The sequence below is a fragment of the Procambarus clarkii genome, chromosome 26 (assembly GCF_040958095.1).
Source record: "Procambarus clarkii isolate CNS0578487 chromosome 26, FALCON_Pclarkii_2.0, whole genome shotgun sequence".
NCBI lineage: Eukaryota > Metazoa > Arthropoda > Malacostraca > Decapoda > Cambaridae > Procambarus > Procambarus clarkii.
In genome coordinates, this window is record NC_091175.1 from 21,676,710 (window position 1) to 21,691,662 (window position 14,953).

Here is a 14,953-nt window from a genome sequence, read left to right on the forward strand (position 1 = left end):
CACTAGTTAAACACCCGTAATTGTAGACCAAGAACATTAACTATGCAACAAGAGCGAAGCATAGCTTGCGGGAAAATGTAGAGGTAAACTAATCCTACATGTAAGCCGGAATAAGCTAAGCAAGAGGCCAAAGAAAAAAGGGGGGGCCGAGAGCTGCAACTAGCACGACCTAGTTGACTTTACTTAATAACTTAAAGTCGGAAGCAAAAGGTAAACAACCAAAATGAAAACCCAGAGAAGAAAGTTAAACAGTAGCTTGAATAAACAAAGCAAGGGGCAAGAGGCCCGCAACACAGCTACCAGCACATGCTAGCTGACCTTACATAGTAGCTTAGAAGCAACAAGCGGAGATAAACAACAAATGGAACCGGGGGAAGAACATAAATAAACAGCGAGAGCTAAGCGTAAACGGGAATAAATTGAGAGGAACTAAACATAAATGCAGGGCCAGAAACTTAAAGCAAGAGGCGAGGGCCTGCGATACTGCATCTAACACATCCTAGCTGCCTTGAAAATACAACAGCGATGCAAAGGGAACAAACGAACTGTAGACACCTTACCTACATTGAGGTTACCTTGAGGTGCTTCCGGGGCTTAGCGTCCCCGCGGCCCGGTCGTCGACCAGGCCTCCTGGTTGCCGGACTGATCAACCAGGCTGTTGGACGCGGCTGCTCGCAGCCTGATGTATGAGTCACAGCCTGGTTGATCAGGTATTCTTTGGAGGTGCTTATTCAGTTCTCTCTTGAACACTGTGAGGGGTCGGCCAGTTATGCCCCTTATGTGTAGTGGAAGTGTGTTGAACAGTCTCGGGCCTCTGATGTTGATAGAGTTCTCTCTCAGAGTACCTGTTGCACCTCTGCTTTTCAACGGGGGTATTCTGCACATCCTGCCATGTCTTCTGGTCTCATGTGATGTTATTTCTGTGTGCAGGTTTGGGACCAGCCCCTCTAATATTTTCCACGTGTAAATTATTATGTACCTCTCCCGCCTGCGCTCAAGGGAGTACAGTTTTAGGCTCTTTAGTCGGTCCCAATAGTTTAGATGTTTTACTGAGTGGATTCTAGCAGTTAAGGATCTCTGCACGCTCTCCAGGTCAGCAATTTCTCCAGCTTTGAAAGGGGCTGTCATTGTGCAGCAGTACTCCACTCTAAAGAGCACAAGCGTTTTGAAAAGTATCATCATCGGTATAGCATCTCTAGTGTGGAAAAGTTCTTGTTATCCAACCTGTCATTTTTCTTGCAGTTGTGACGGCTACTTTATTGTGTTCTTTAAAAGTAAGGTCTTCCGACATGAGTACACCCAGATCCTTTACATTGCCTTTTCGTTCTATGTTATGATTTGCCTAAGTTTTGTACGTGGTTTCCGTTTTTATATTTTCATTTTTTCCATAGCGCATGAGCTGGAACTTATCTTCGTTAAACACCATATTATTTTCTGTAGCCCATAGAAAAACCTGATCTACATCTGACTGGAGGTTTGCCGTGTCCTCTTTGTTGCCTACTCTCATGAAGATCCTAGTGTCATCTGCAAAGGATGATACAGTGCTATAGGTTGTGTTCTTGTCCTTGACACGACCAAGGAAATAAACAAGAACATGGCAAATGCAACAAAGAGAAATAAATATGGTAGGCTAAATAGAACAATTCGCCCTATAATAAATAAATAGCAAATTTACAATAATAAATATAAATGATGCACATCATAAATGTAACCAAATAAGTAACATGAAATAAATTATGGTAGGCTAAATGGAACATTTCGCCCTATAATAAATAAATAACAATTTTACAACAAAACATAAATGATGCACAACATAAATATAACCAAATAAGTAACATGAATACTGCAAGAACTAAGTGTAAAATACTGTAAAAAAAATTTCCGAGGAAACTAGGCAAAATGCAGGGCCAGGAAAACGTAAAGCGAAAATAAGGGCCCGCAAATACTGCAAATAGCACATCCTAGCTGACTTTACTTAATAATTTACTTAATAACACTGCATCTAGCACATCCTGGCTGACTTTACTTAATAATTTATTTAATAACACTGCATCTAGCACATCCTGGCTGACTTTACTTAATAACTTAAGGCAAGGTAAAAGTGAAACAAACATACTGTAACACAGCAAACGTAAAATAAACATGCGACATGAGAAAAGCATCAAATGTAGGAGTAAATTATGGTAGGCTGCTTGGAAATGCGAATCCGGGGGAATCTGAAAGCAGGAGGCGTGACAATGCTGAAATGTAGAACATAATTATAGGAATAAGAGCAAGGCATAACACGGGAAATCTGCAAGTACAAATAAGGATATATAATCGGCATGTAGAGAAAAGTGAACCAACAGGCCCTGAAAGGAGCTGGTGTGTTCAAATGACAAGACAAACAATAAAGCACTGCCAAATTAGCATGGGCAGGAGGAGAAGCCAAGGAATAAAATCCAGGAGGAGAATAAGCGTAAGGGCACCTCCTGGCCGCCATTCTAAAATGAAGAAATAAGGTTAACGAGTGTAAATAAATAATTAACAGCGATAAATATGAGTCGCCCAACGGCCGGCCTCACCACAACAGGTGAGGACGCTTAGGGACAGGGCTGAGCGGGGAGGGAGGGGGGGGGGCTAAGCCTTCTCTCGACGACGCTTTGACACAGCCACCTGCTGAGAAAACCGGGCCCCGGGCAATAGTGTGGGCCACCACCCCCGCCCAGGGCTACTGCCCCTGGTTCTGGACGCCGAGGGCTTAACGAACATCGAGGGGGACGAGTCCTGGCTTGCCGGCTGCAACACCGACGTCGAACCCTGGACCTGTGGCGCTTACCGTTAGACGAAAACCTACCGTAGCGGCATCCAGGACGCCTGCAGACGTCGTCGGGCTGAACGCAGGACTGTGCTCCGACGCCAGCGGGCCCACTCCGACGTTGAAGAACGCCTGACGACGCAAGACGGACGGGCAGGCAGACGAACGCTAGACTTGCAACTGAGAAAGGAATCCGTGCTACAACGTACGGACAAGGCACTTGTGACGAACGCACCGGGCTACACCTGCCAGACAGAAGCGCCTGGGAAACAACCTGCCGGGCAACACCGGCCAGACGTAAGGTCTGGGAGCAACGATTCTGGCTACCCCGGCAGGCGAACTGGACACGTGCCTGTGGGGCCCCGGACCGACGAAAACAGCTTGATACTAACGCACCGGGCTACACTGGCCAGACGTAACGTCTGGGTACAACATGCCGGGCTACACCGGCCAGACGTATGTCTAGGGACACCATGCCGGGTGACACATCCGGGGAAAACGTACCTGGGGACTCCGGGCCGACAAAGTGGCCTGGGGCTAAATCCCCGGGCAACACCGGCCGGACGATCGTCCGTGGACGAACATGCCTAGCTGAGAATGCAACGCGCACGCCATGGACCCCCATGGCCTACCCACCAAGCATTGCCACAAGGCATGACTCATGGCCTAGGGCGAAGGGGGGGGCCCCCACACCAGCTCGCCCAGACGGCGCAGGGCAGCCTTAACCCCGAACGAGGGACAGCCGTGGCGCAAAGCCACGTGGATTAGCACCCAAATAAGGGAACAGGAAGGGCAGAACAAAGCCCAGGCGGGCGCTCCACGGAGCGCCGTGGCACATGGGCAGCACAACCAGCACGTGCGCCCCGGAGCAGGCCCGGGCGAAGAGCCGGAACCTGGCCACAAGTCGTCGCCGACGTCGACACATGGCCTCACTCAGGGAAACCTGGCCCCTCGGGACAGCCCAGGGATACCCAGCAGACTGGCAACAGGGAACACTCGAGGAAAGGGCGGGAAGGACGCCTAATCACGCCCAGACGACCAGACATGTGGTCGATGCCGGCAAGGCATGGGCCCCAAGGGCAGTGCCCAAAGGGTATAGAGCCACCCATGCCTGGCCACGTGGCAACGCCGCCAAGGGCTACGCCGGGCCGCCCTCGGGGCCCCAGGCAGGGCGCACACCTGGGCACGACACGCTGTGGGCCCCCAGGGCACGTACGGGCACGGCTGGACGGAGCCCCCACCTGGGCGGAGACCGAACGCAGTCCGCTAGGGACGCGGCCCAGCACACGCCGGCCCTAAGCAATGCCACACAGCAAGCACAGCACCGTAGCGCCCGACACGGGCCCAAAAGAGCGCCCCTGCGCTCCTGGGAAGCTTAACAGCAGAAAGCCCGAGGGACTAGCTAAGGCGGCACACACAGACCGCGAGGGGACGGCGCTAGGCACACGCCACACTGGGGAGGTCCTGACTAGAATTGAACAGAAAAGCCTCACCTTGGGGTTAGAAGTGTAGGGCAGGAGGCCCCTGCCGGATCAGTCTGGGATGTCGAGGGCCCCATAATGTCCGTGAGAGAGAGGTCAGGTACCGAGGCAGCTGGCGTGATGTCCATCTCGTGCGAAGTCGTACGTCCGGAGAGTGAGTTGCGAGGGCAGGCGAAGTGAGGGCCGAGCCCCTCTTTACCCCAGTATTTATATGGCCCCAGACTGCCCACGCAACGCCCCGGGACGCGCTGCGCAATTGTTTCTTTCTCCCCCATCAGAAACATCTCCGCTTGCGAAGCAGAGGCCATTTGTAGCACGTGGGTAAAGCACTTACAGCGTTGTGGTTCGAACAAAAGTCGTCAGTGATACAAGAGTTCTTACATTCTTGTACAACCATTCTTGTACAGCCATTCTAGTACTCATAGCATTTCGGGCATCTTCTTCACTAGAAGAAACAACAGGAACGTGGCAAGGGAGACCAGTTCTAAGTGGCTGCCGCACCTCAACAAGGCGGTATGATTTGCACAGCCCTCCTAAATCCCTTGCTACGTCTACTACCGGAAAGAATCCAAGATACGACGGATTTCCCCAAGAAAATTGCAGAAATTAGAGGCCCCGTCCCGAGAGGGCCCGCCTTTTCTCCATGGATGTGGTATCGCTCTACCCGAGCATACCACAGAGAGAAGCTGCAAAGGTAGTAGCATCTTTTTTTACAGGTAACAGAGCCAGAATCTGTTACCTGTAAAAAAAAAAAAAGTCCCCGTGGTGTTGTGGTAAGACACTCGCCTGGCGTTCCGCGAGTGCTTTGTCATGGGTTCGTATCCTGGCCGGGGAGGATTTACTGGGCGCAAATCCTTAACTGTAGCCTCTGTTTAACTCAACAGTAAAATGGATACTTGGTTGTAACAACGATTGTTCGCGGTGGGAATCGTATTCCAGGGACCTGCCCGAAACGCTACGGGTACTAGTGGCTGTACAAGAATGTAACAACTCTTGTATATATCTCAAAAAAATAAAAAATCAGACAGGAACTTCGAGACGCAGGAATATGGAGGACTCCCTCGAAAGAAACTCTTGAAGAGGCCATTCTCCATGTGATGAGATGGCCTGATGGATGGTGATCCCTTTTGCAATTTGAAGAACGAGCATACCGGCAAACCAAGGGTACAGCTATAGGAGCATCTAGTAGTGTGACAATCGCTGAAATATTTGTGCATGTAGTGTTCGAGAGGAAAAGATCCCACAGGAAGGACAGACCGGCGGTATATGGACACTGCCTTTAATGCAAAGGCAGTGGAGTTTCTGATCGGGAAGGAAGAGACAATTGCGCACCGCGTTCCGCAAGGCACAGTGCGGCCAGTCTGGATGGCATAAATAGCGTGGGAGGTGAGGTCTCGCCCTCACTCCATTCCTGCCACGGTCCGCGACTCACGAAGTGCCCGCCCTCCTCCCCCTTTCTGCTGGCTGCCAGCTTTCCCTGTTTTGACTACGTCAGTCGTTGTTCCTCACATCTTTCCTCCCGTTTTACTGGGGATTGGGGGGAGGGGTGCAGCGCCGGTCCCCAAGTGTTCCGCTGTCCGGAACCATAGGTTCCGGCGAAACCTATCTATTCTAGGTCCGCGACTCTAGAGGTTGCTAGGGTCACTAGGTCTCTAGTATTCTAGGGGTTCGACTCACGAAGTGAGTCGCAGACCGCTAGAATACTAGAGTCGCGGACCTAGAATATATAGGCTTTGCCGGAACCTATGGTTCCGGACAGCGGAACACTTGGGGACCGGCGCTGCACCCCCCCCCCAATCCCCAGTAAAACGGGGATTGGGGGGGGTGCAAACTCTTAGTAACAAACTCTTGCAGAAACCTAATGGCCTATTGTCTAGAATTAGCAGTGAGGCGAATGTAACAAATCTAACTCCAAGTATAACAGTCAGGACACCATAAGTGAACAACATAACATAATGGTAAACCCTAGCTGGAAAATGTTAAATAATCAGGCGGCAGAAAATTACATAGAGACTGGGAAACCCTGATATGAATTTGGAGAAGAAAATAACCCCAGGCCAGAGGCCGTGCTGCCATACCATGAATAATACTGTTTAATCTATCCATGAATATTATTATCTTAATCTATTTAACTGTTCAGCTTTTATTACAAGTATCTTTACTACTGCCTAATCTATTTAAGTGTTCAGCTTCAGTTATGTCTTGTATTTACTCCGCTAGGTGCCTAGGCTCCGCGCTCCTTGCTGCTGTTGCTCTCCTCCTTCGTCAGTTTCTCTCCAGCCCTTTTCGAGCATTGGCTATCTGTCCGATATTCTCACTCACTATGGTCACTTAACTTTACCTTTGCATTTGTTTACTTGTGTATGTGACGGTTGCTGGTGCGGCAGCTGGATCTCCCTGCCTGCTTTTTTCCCGTTAGTCCTACCGATGCTTACGTTTTCATCTTTCCGCAGTGGCGAGAAGCCGGATCACGCAGCAACTGCAACACGGAAGAGGGCTTGGGCGGCGTCGACGCGAGGACAACAGCGCAGTGGTGCAAGGACGCAGCCAGCCAGGGCCAGGACGAAACCTGCTCGTTTCGCTCCCCCCTCCTCGGGCGGTTCGGATATGGACGGCGACCACACTTCCCAGAGGCCCCCTGCCGGCAAAGCGGCGGGTGACACAGCGTCGCAGCCTCCACCCCTATCGGCCGACGATTGGACGACGCTGCAGGCGCTCATCACGCAGGCTCGGGGGCCCTTTCATGTCACAAGCCTTCTGGGCATGGGGACCACCGAGGCCGACCCTGCCGCAGGTGCCACAGCTGCCCTGCCCCCCTTCACCGACCATCGCCCACGGGCCAGGGCCAGGGGGCATACATCAAGGCGACGTGCGAGCTCCTCCAGTCTGTTCTTCTTCGATGAGTCCCCCGAAGAGGGGGACTCATCCCCTCCCCCCTCGCCCCCCCCCTCTTACTAGCCCTTGGCCGGGGCAACTCCGGGCGACCCCGGGCTCCAGCATCCCACTCGTGGGCGTGCACGTCCCGCAGGCCCTTCGGGAGAAGGTCTGGGCAAACAAGTATGTGGACCTCAGGCACTTGCTTGCCTATGAGCGGGAATCAGGATCTTTCGAGTCCCACTCTGCGCCAATCCCTGACGCCCAGGCGGCTGGTAAGAAGCAGCCGCCCCTGACGCCGGATCAGTGGGTGCATGGCCCTCGACATTTACGCGACTATCTACGTCGAGAAGCACCCAGCGGAGGCCCAGGCGCTGTTTACCTATGCACGTTACGTGAAGACCATGAAGACGACCCTCAAAGGCGACTGGATGTAGTACGACAAGGCCTTCAGGTGGGACAGGGAGAGGTCGGACTGTTCATGGTTGGACTACAGGCTGAACTTGGAATTTCGCTCGGTGCAACGCATCGCCCAGGCCGCTGCTCAGCCGACGTGGCAGGGGACAGGGCGACCGGCAGCCCTTACTCTCTCTAGCGCCCGGGCAGCAGGGCTCCCCCCGGGCTACTGCTTCGCCTACCACTCGAGGGGACCCGGCTGCACTTTCACCTCATGTTCATTCAAGCACTACTGCCCGCGCTGCCGAAGGAGGCACCCTGCCTACAACCCATGTCCTCCAGCACGGCCTCGCGACGAACTCACCCAGGAGCAGCGCCCCCGTCGCCACCCACAGGTTAGGGGTTCGAAGAGCTAGGCTTGACTCCAACTGGTTACGCCCCTCACTTTCTGGACTTGGCGGGGCCCTCAGCCACCTCTAGAAGGGCTTGCCGAACAGCGCTATCGCGGTCGGCAGGTGGGAGAGTGACGTTTTCCTTCCCAGTTCGGTAGCCGTAGTTGCTCTGCCACCCTGAGGTTTTCCCTCGCGGCCAGCGGGCACTCGCCCTTCGGGGGGGGGGGGGGGGGGTCCGGCCTCCTGGCCTGCGGGGTGGGGGTGACAGCGCCGGTCCCCAAGTGTTCCGCTGTCCGCAGCTACTACTTTAACTTTACACCCATTCTACTAGTAAGCCCTACCTTAAGTCAGGAAATTCTTTCTCCTTATTCCCTGGCGGCACGGCCTCTGGCCTGGGGATATTTTCTTCTCCAAATTCATATCAGGCTTTCTCAGTCTCTATGTAATTTTCTGCCGCCTGGTTATTTTCCATTTTCCAGCTAGGGTTTACCATTATGTTATGTTGTTCACTTATGGTGTCCTGACTGTTATACTTAGAGTTAGATTTGTTACATTCGCCTCACTGCTAATTCTAGACAATAGGCCATTAGGTTTCTGCAGAGTTTGTTACTAGGCTATAAGATTACTTTTATTTTACTACGGGTGTACAATTTAAGTTGTTTTGTGTACTTTGAGTTAGCCACGGCTATGTTATACATTTGTTAAGACTTACTTAGAAGCCTTCAAGCACGCCTGTTTTACTTCTGCAGAATTATTTATCCTGTACTTCTACGTAATAAATTACGCCCCCATACTGTTGGTGTCTTCCTTCCCCTGATCAGAAAATTTCCGTTACAGAGACGACATCTTCGGAATAATGGAGGACAGTTTCCTGCGCTTAGAAGGTTTCTTTTCATGGTCAAATACAGTTCATGAAAACCTTAAGTTTACCCTTAAACACAGTGACTCCACGATAAATTTCTTAGATACAACAGTGTATATAGACCAGCTAACCAGGGATCTGCATACGAAGGCATGCTATAAACCGACTAACCTTCACACGTATCTGAGATTGAACTCTAGCCACTCACTAGCCATGAAGAAATCACTACCCTACTCACTTGGACTCAGACTCAAGTGGATTAACAGCAAAGAAGAGACGCTATATCTCTGGCTTGATGACTTATGGGATATGTTCAGGAACAGAGACTACCCAGGGACAATAATACATGCGGCCCAGGAGAAACTCTGAGAAAAAAACAAGGGCAGAGCTATTCAGACTTAGAACACAAGGAGTGGAACACAAGAGATGGATCCTCCCAACCCTTTTCTTCCCCGGCCTTGCAGCACAGCTTAAGATAAAACTCCAGGAAGTATGGACATGGATGAGGGAAATGTACAGTGAACATCCATCCTGGGTAAAATTCCCACAAAACCCTCCCATGATCGCCTGGAGGCGAGGTAAGTCTATAAAGGACCACCTTGTTAGAGCAGGTGTGCAGGTAGATTATCTCAACTGAACTGGGGAAGAGGACCAGCCCCAGGTTACAGGTCAAAGAAATGAAACCTACGGACCCTAACCTAACCTGACACAGGTTTAGAGTGTGACCTGGCTTGAGGTGGAGTATGCAGAGTGGTTAGGAGGGGCCTACAAGTACAAGCCAGTTAAGCAAAACCCTTTTATCCATTATAGTATTCTATCATTTATTCCATGTGCCTGTAATTTCCTTGCCAGTCTTTCATGTGGTACCTTGTCAAAAGCTTTAGCAAAGTCCATGTAAGTTACATCTTCCGGAAGCACTTTATCTGAGTAGCTGGTTGCTGTTTCAAAAAATGTGAGCAGGTTTGTAATGCAGGATCTATTTTTAACAAATCCAAGTTGCATTGATTTTACAAGATTATTCACAGTGAGATAATGAATGATTCCCTTCCTTAGAATTTTTTTCATGAACTTGCAGATGTTTTTTTTTTTAAATAGGGGTGACACTTGCATAATGTATTTTACAATCTAGGGGAACTATCCCTAGGCTCAGATTGTCTGAAAAGGGAGTTTCAGTGGTAGGCATACAGTAGTTCATCTGCTAGTACCTTTAATACTTTGGACTGAATTCCATCCACACCTGGGACTTTTGAGTCTTTTAGTTCTAAATGATCTTCATGATTATGTCGCACATTATGGGTCTATTTATTTATTTATTTATTTATTTATGCATATACAAGAATGTACATAAGGAATGTGAGGATACAAATATGGTAATTACAGTCTTGTAAAGCCACTAGCACGCGCAGCGTTTCGGGCAGGTCCTTAATCTAAGAAAATTTTAAGGAGGTAAATACTTGCAAAATTATAGACAAAAAATGATAACAGATTACATGAAATGAAAAAAAGATGAGAGAAAATTGTAGGTACAGTATATTAAAGCACATAGGTAGCTAAGATTGATTGCAATGACAGCTTGAATGGTAGTTGACAAAAAAATTGGTAGGCATAATACAGCAGAAACAATATAAGATTGGTTGCAATGACAGCTTGAATGGTAGTTGACAAAAATTGGTAGTCACAATACAGCATATGGCTAGCACATAAAAGAAGACAGCAATGAACACAATGATAAGGTTGTTTGAAATTACATAAAAATTAGGAGATTGGGTAACACTAGGTACAGAGCAAATTTAAAGCTCAGTGTAGGAAAACTAAGAAGATGAAGTTAGGTACTTTTTGGTTTTGCTTTTTAAATAAGGCAAAAGTTTTACAGTTTTTCAATTCATTAGGGAGTGAGTTCCATAAACTAGGTCCCTTAATTTGCATAGAGTGTTTACACAGATTAAGTTTGACCCTGGGGATATCAAAGAGATATTTATTTCTGGTGTGGTGATAAATGGTCCTATTACATCTGTCCAGGGAGAGTTTCAGAGCATGGTTTGCATTTAAGAACAGGGTTTTGTAAATGTAGTTGACACATGAGAATGTGTGGAGGGAGTTAATATTTAGCAAGTTTAGGGATTTAAACAAGGGAGCTGAGTGTTGTCTGAAAGCTGAGTTAGTTATCATTCTGATAGCAGATTTTTGCCGTGTGATGATGGGCTTAAGGTGGTTTGCAGTGGTAGACCCCCATGCACAGATACCATAATTAAGATAGGGGTAAATTAGTGCATAATATAGTGAGAGGAGAGCAGAGTTAGGAACATAATATCTGATTTTGGAGAGTATACCAACTGTCTTAGAGACTTTCTTAGTTATGTGTTGAATGTGGGTGCTGAAGTTGAGTCTCTTGTCTAGGAATAGGCCAAGAAACTTGCCATCATCTTTATTACTGATGTTAATGTTGTCTATCTGTAGCTGAATTGCATTTGATGATTTGCTTCCAAATAAGATGTAGTAAGTCTTTTCGATGTTTAATGTTAGTTTGTTCATTGACATCCATAAGTGGACTTTTTTTAATTCATTATTCACAACATTATTTAGTGTATGTGGGTTGAGGTTTGAATAGATAAGAGTAGTATCGTCAGCAAACAGTATAGGTTTGAGAATAATAGAGACATTAGGCAGATCGTTTATATATATAAGAAATAGAAGAGGTCCTAAGATGCTGCCCTGTGGCACTCCAACGGTAATTGGTAGAGTGGACGAAGTTGTATCATTGATGGTTACATATTGGTGTCTGTCACTAAGATAGGATCGGATGTAGTCAAGGGCAAGGCCTCGGATTCCATAATGCTGGAGTTTAAGTAAGAGGTAGTTGTGATTAACAGTATCAAAGGCTTTTCTTAGGTCAATGAAGAGTCCAATCGGAAACTCATTTTTGTCAAGGGCTGAGTAGATAACGTCAAGGAGACTAATGATTGCATCGTTGGTGCTCTTTTGGGACCGGAAGCCAAACTGGCAGGGGCTGAGTATGTCGAATTTTACGAGGTAGGAATAGAGCTGTTTGTAAATAATTTTTTCAAATATTTTTGATAGAATGGGTAGATTTGATATTGGTCTATAATTGTTTATGTCCGCCGGATTGCCTCCTTTATGGACTGGCGTTACTCTTGCTTTTTTGAGGATATCAGGGAAGGTGTGACACTCTATAGATTTGTTGAACAGTAGTGCTATGGGTGGGGCAAGGGCATGGGAGGCTCTCTTGTACACAATGGACGGAATTTCACTGGTGTTCCCTGCCTTGGTTTTTAGAGAGTGTATGATGGACACAACATCTGCCGGGCTGATTGGTGAAAGGAGAAGAGAGTTTGGATAGCTGCCTGAGAGATATGTGTTAATATGTGTCTGAGTCTGTGGGATTTTACTGGCAAGATTAGCACCAACCGATGAAAAGAAACTATTAAATTCATTTGCCATTTCTAAATCAGTTGACGGTATATCCCCATCCTTGTAGAGTTTTATTTGGTTATGTGAGTGTTGCTTAGTTCCTAGGATACTAGAGATAGTTTTCCAAGTGTTTTTCATGTTGCCTTTTGCTTCATTGAATCTATTCACATAATATGCAAGTTTTGCCTTTCTTATGATACTGGTAAGCATTGATGAGTACCTTTTAGCTACTTCCTTTGAAACTAGGCCAATCCTAACTTTCTTTTCATATTCATGTTTCTTGTTGATTGGGTTGAGAATGCCACTTGTGAGCCATGGATTGTTTAATCTTTTGTCAGTTACTTGCTTTGTAAGAAGGGGACAATGAAGGTTGTAGAGGCTTAGAGTTTTGGAGAGGAAGAGGTTAGCTAATGAATTTATATCATGGGTATTATTGAATTCAGAATCCCAGTTAATATTGTGAAGTGCCTCTGTAAGATTGTCTAAAGCTGATTCACTGTGTAGCCTAAATGAAAGTTTCTTGCTTTTTTGTGGTGTTATGTCCATGTTCGCTATGAGAAAGGTAGGATAGTGGTCAGTTGTTCTGTCGTAGATTATACCAGATACAAGGGGAGCTGTTATGTTTGTCCATATGTGGTCCAAGGTAGTGGCTGATGTTTGAGTGACTCGGGTAGGTTTGGTGATAGTGGGGATTAGCATACAGGAGTTCATGCTGTTAAGGAAATAGTCAACTTGAGAGCAATTTTGTTGACCCAGGTCAATATTAAAGTCTCCTCCCAGAATGATGTGGTTTTTGTTGAGATTGTTGTTTATAATAAGATTCCTTAGGTTGTCTGAGAAAGAAGCTATGTTAGTATTAGGAAATCTATAGATGGCTCCAATAGTCAATTCTTTATTCGTTCTCTTCACCTCCTTCGAACATCTGTAGGTAATGGGATGTCACCTAATCTTTCTAGTGTGAACACTTACATATTCACTCAGTGTATTTGGCTACCCAAACCATGTTTGGTTTGGTGGACCAAGCTCTCACAAGTCAAGCCTGGCCTTGGGTCAGGCTAGGGGGAGTTGAACAACTTATCAAAACTCTTTTTACTACTGGGATCATCTATCTAGTTCCCATTCTTTTCTGTCTGCTTTTTTGGCACATACTGTATTTTTGAACTCAAAAATCAAATCAAATCAAATATTTATTCAGGTAAAGTACATACATACAAGGCGAGATACAAAACTGATGGATTTATAGATAGAGCTAGTACATACAATGCCAAAGTCACTATTACGTAAAGCGTTTCGGGCAGGTTCATAATAACCCATAATTCAGTGATGACCACCGTGACATTTTCCCATGATACTTCCCTGCCATGATCACCTATCAGTTCCCTCCAGGAGGTGTTTTACCTCTCATTCCTTGATAGTCTCCTTGAGGGTAATCTTGAAACTCATCTTCATGGACGTTTATGTTGGTTTCTATAATTGTAATACATCTTAGAGGGATAACAAACATCTTAGTATGTTAGACAAATAGGCTAACAATGCTTGGACAGCTGGTAAAATAAACTACAATAAACTATTAACTTTTATTGTCATTACATGACCATACTATATTAAACCAGACTGGAAACTATAACATTTAAGCCTAATATAAAGGCCCCTTTTTATGCTGGCTCTGTAATACTGCTGTAATATAATTAAAAAAATATATAAGTGGTAGAAATGGGAACACAGGAAAAACCATTCACAAGTCTCATATATTATATAACAAATAAGATAATGGAAACTACTTGCCAGCAAAATTAACTTGAAAATGAGGCACTCTCTTGTTTTAATCACCCAAAAAGATTGAGTCATTTAAATGCTCAAAGCCCCTAGAATGCAAATCTGCCATCAGAACATGCATTTTACACGTATCTGAAACATGAAATATTATGAACATATGAACATATGATAAAACTATAAGGACTCTGCTAAACATTTCATCTCCATTGACTTCATAAAGAGTGCAATGAGAGCTCAACCCCATAAAGCGGGGCAATGGGACTGACCCCCAACCTACCTGTGACAGTTGCCACTTGCTCACAAGTCACCCTGCAAAGTTTAATGAGGCTAGCCCCAAGCATCTGGTCTCCAACTTTGGACAAAGGAAAATACACACCCTATTTTATAAATATAGATTATGACTAGAAACTTAATCACATTTTTTTCTGTAGAGGATCTTACACTATTGGAAGTAGTTTCTGCTTTACATTAAGTTTGCTTTTCACCAATGAAATACGACGAATGACATCTGTACAGTATTGTCACTTGACACTGGATGCAAAACTAATTCAGAAAAAGGTTTCAGCAGATCAAAAGGACAGTGTTCAAGTAAATTCAATTAAATTCAAAGTTATTTTTCCTACAGTACACAGGTAAATACACATTGCTATTGCAATTTCAGCAATGTGAGCATCAAGTATCTAAAACACTTTTTTTTCTCTGTTACTTATAAACAGTTAACTGCAAAACTTTGTAAGTGATGGAAGACTAGGAGTGCTATGACCCTCTCTAATATTTCTTATAAATTAATTTACCTGAATTTATCTGAAGGCCACAATTTACCTAGTGGCCTTGACAACAGCAGGAAGCCAATAGCTTGTCCTGATGCTTTTATTGAGCTAGATTTTAAAATTCAGCAGTGTTTTGGCATTTACGGCTTCAGTGGGTACACGGTTCCATGGGTTTA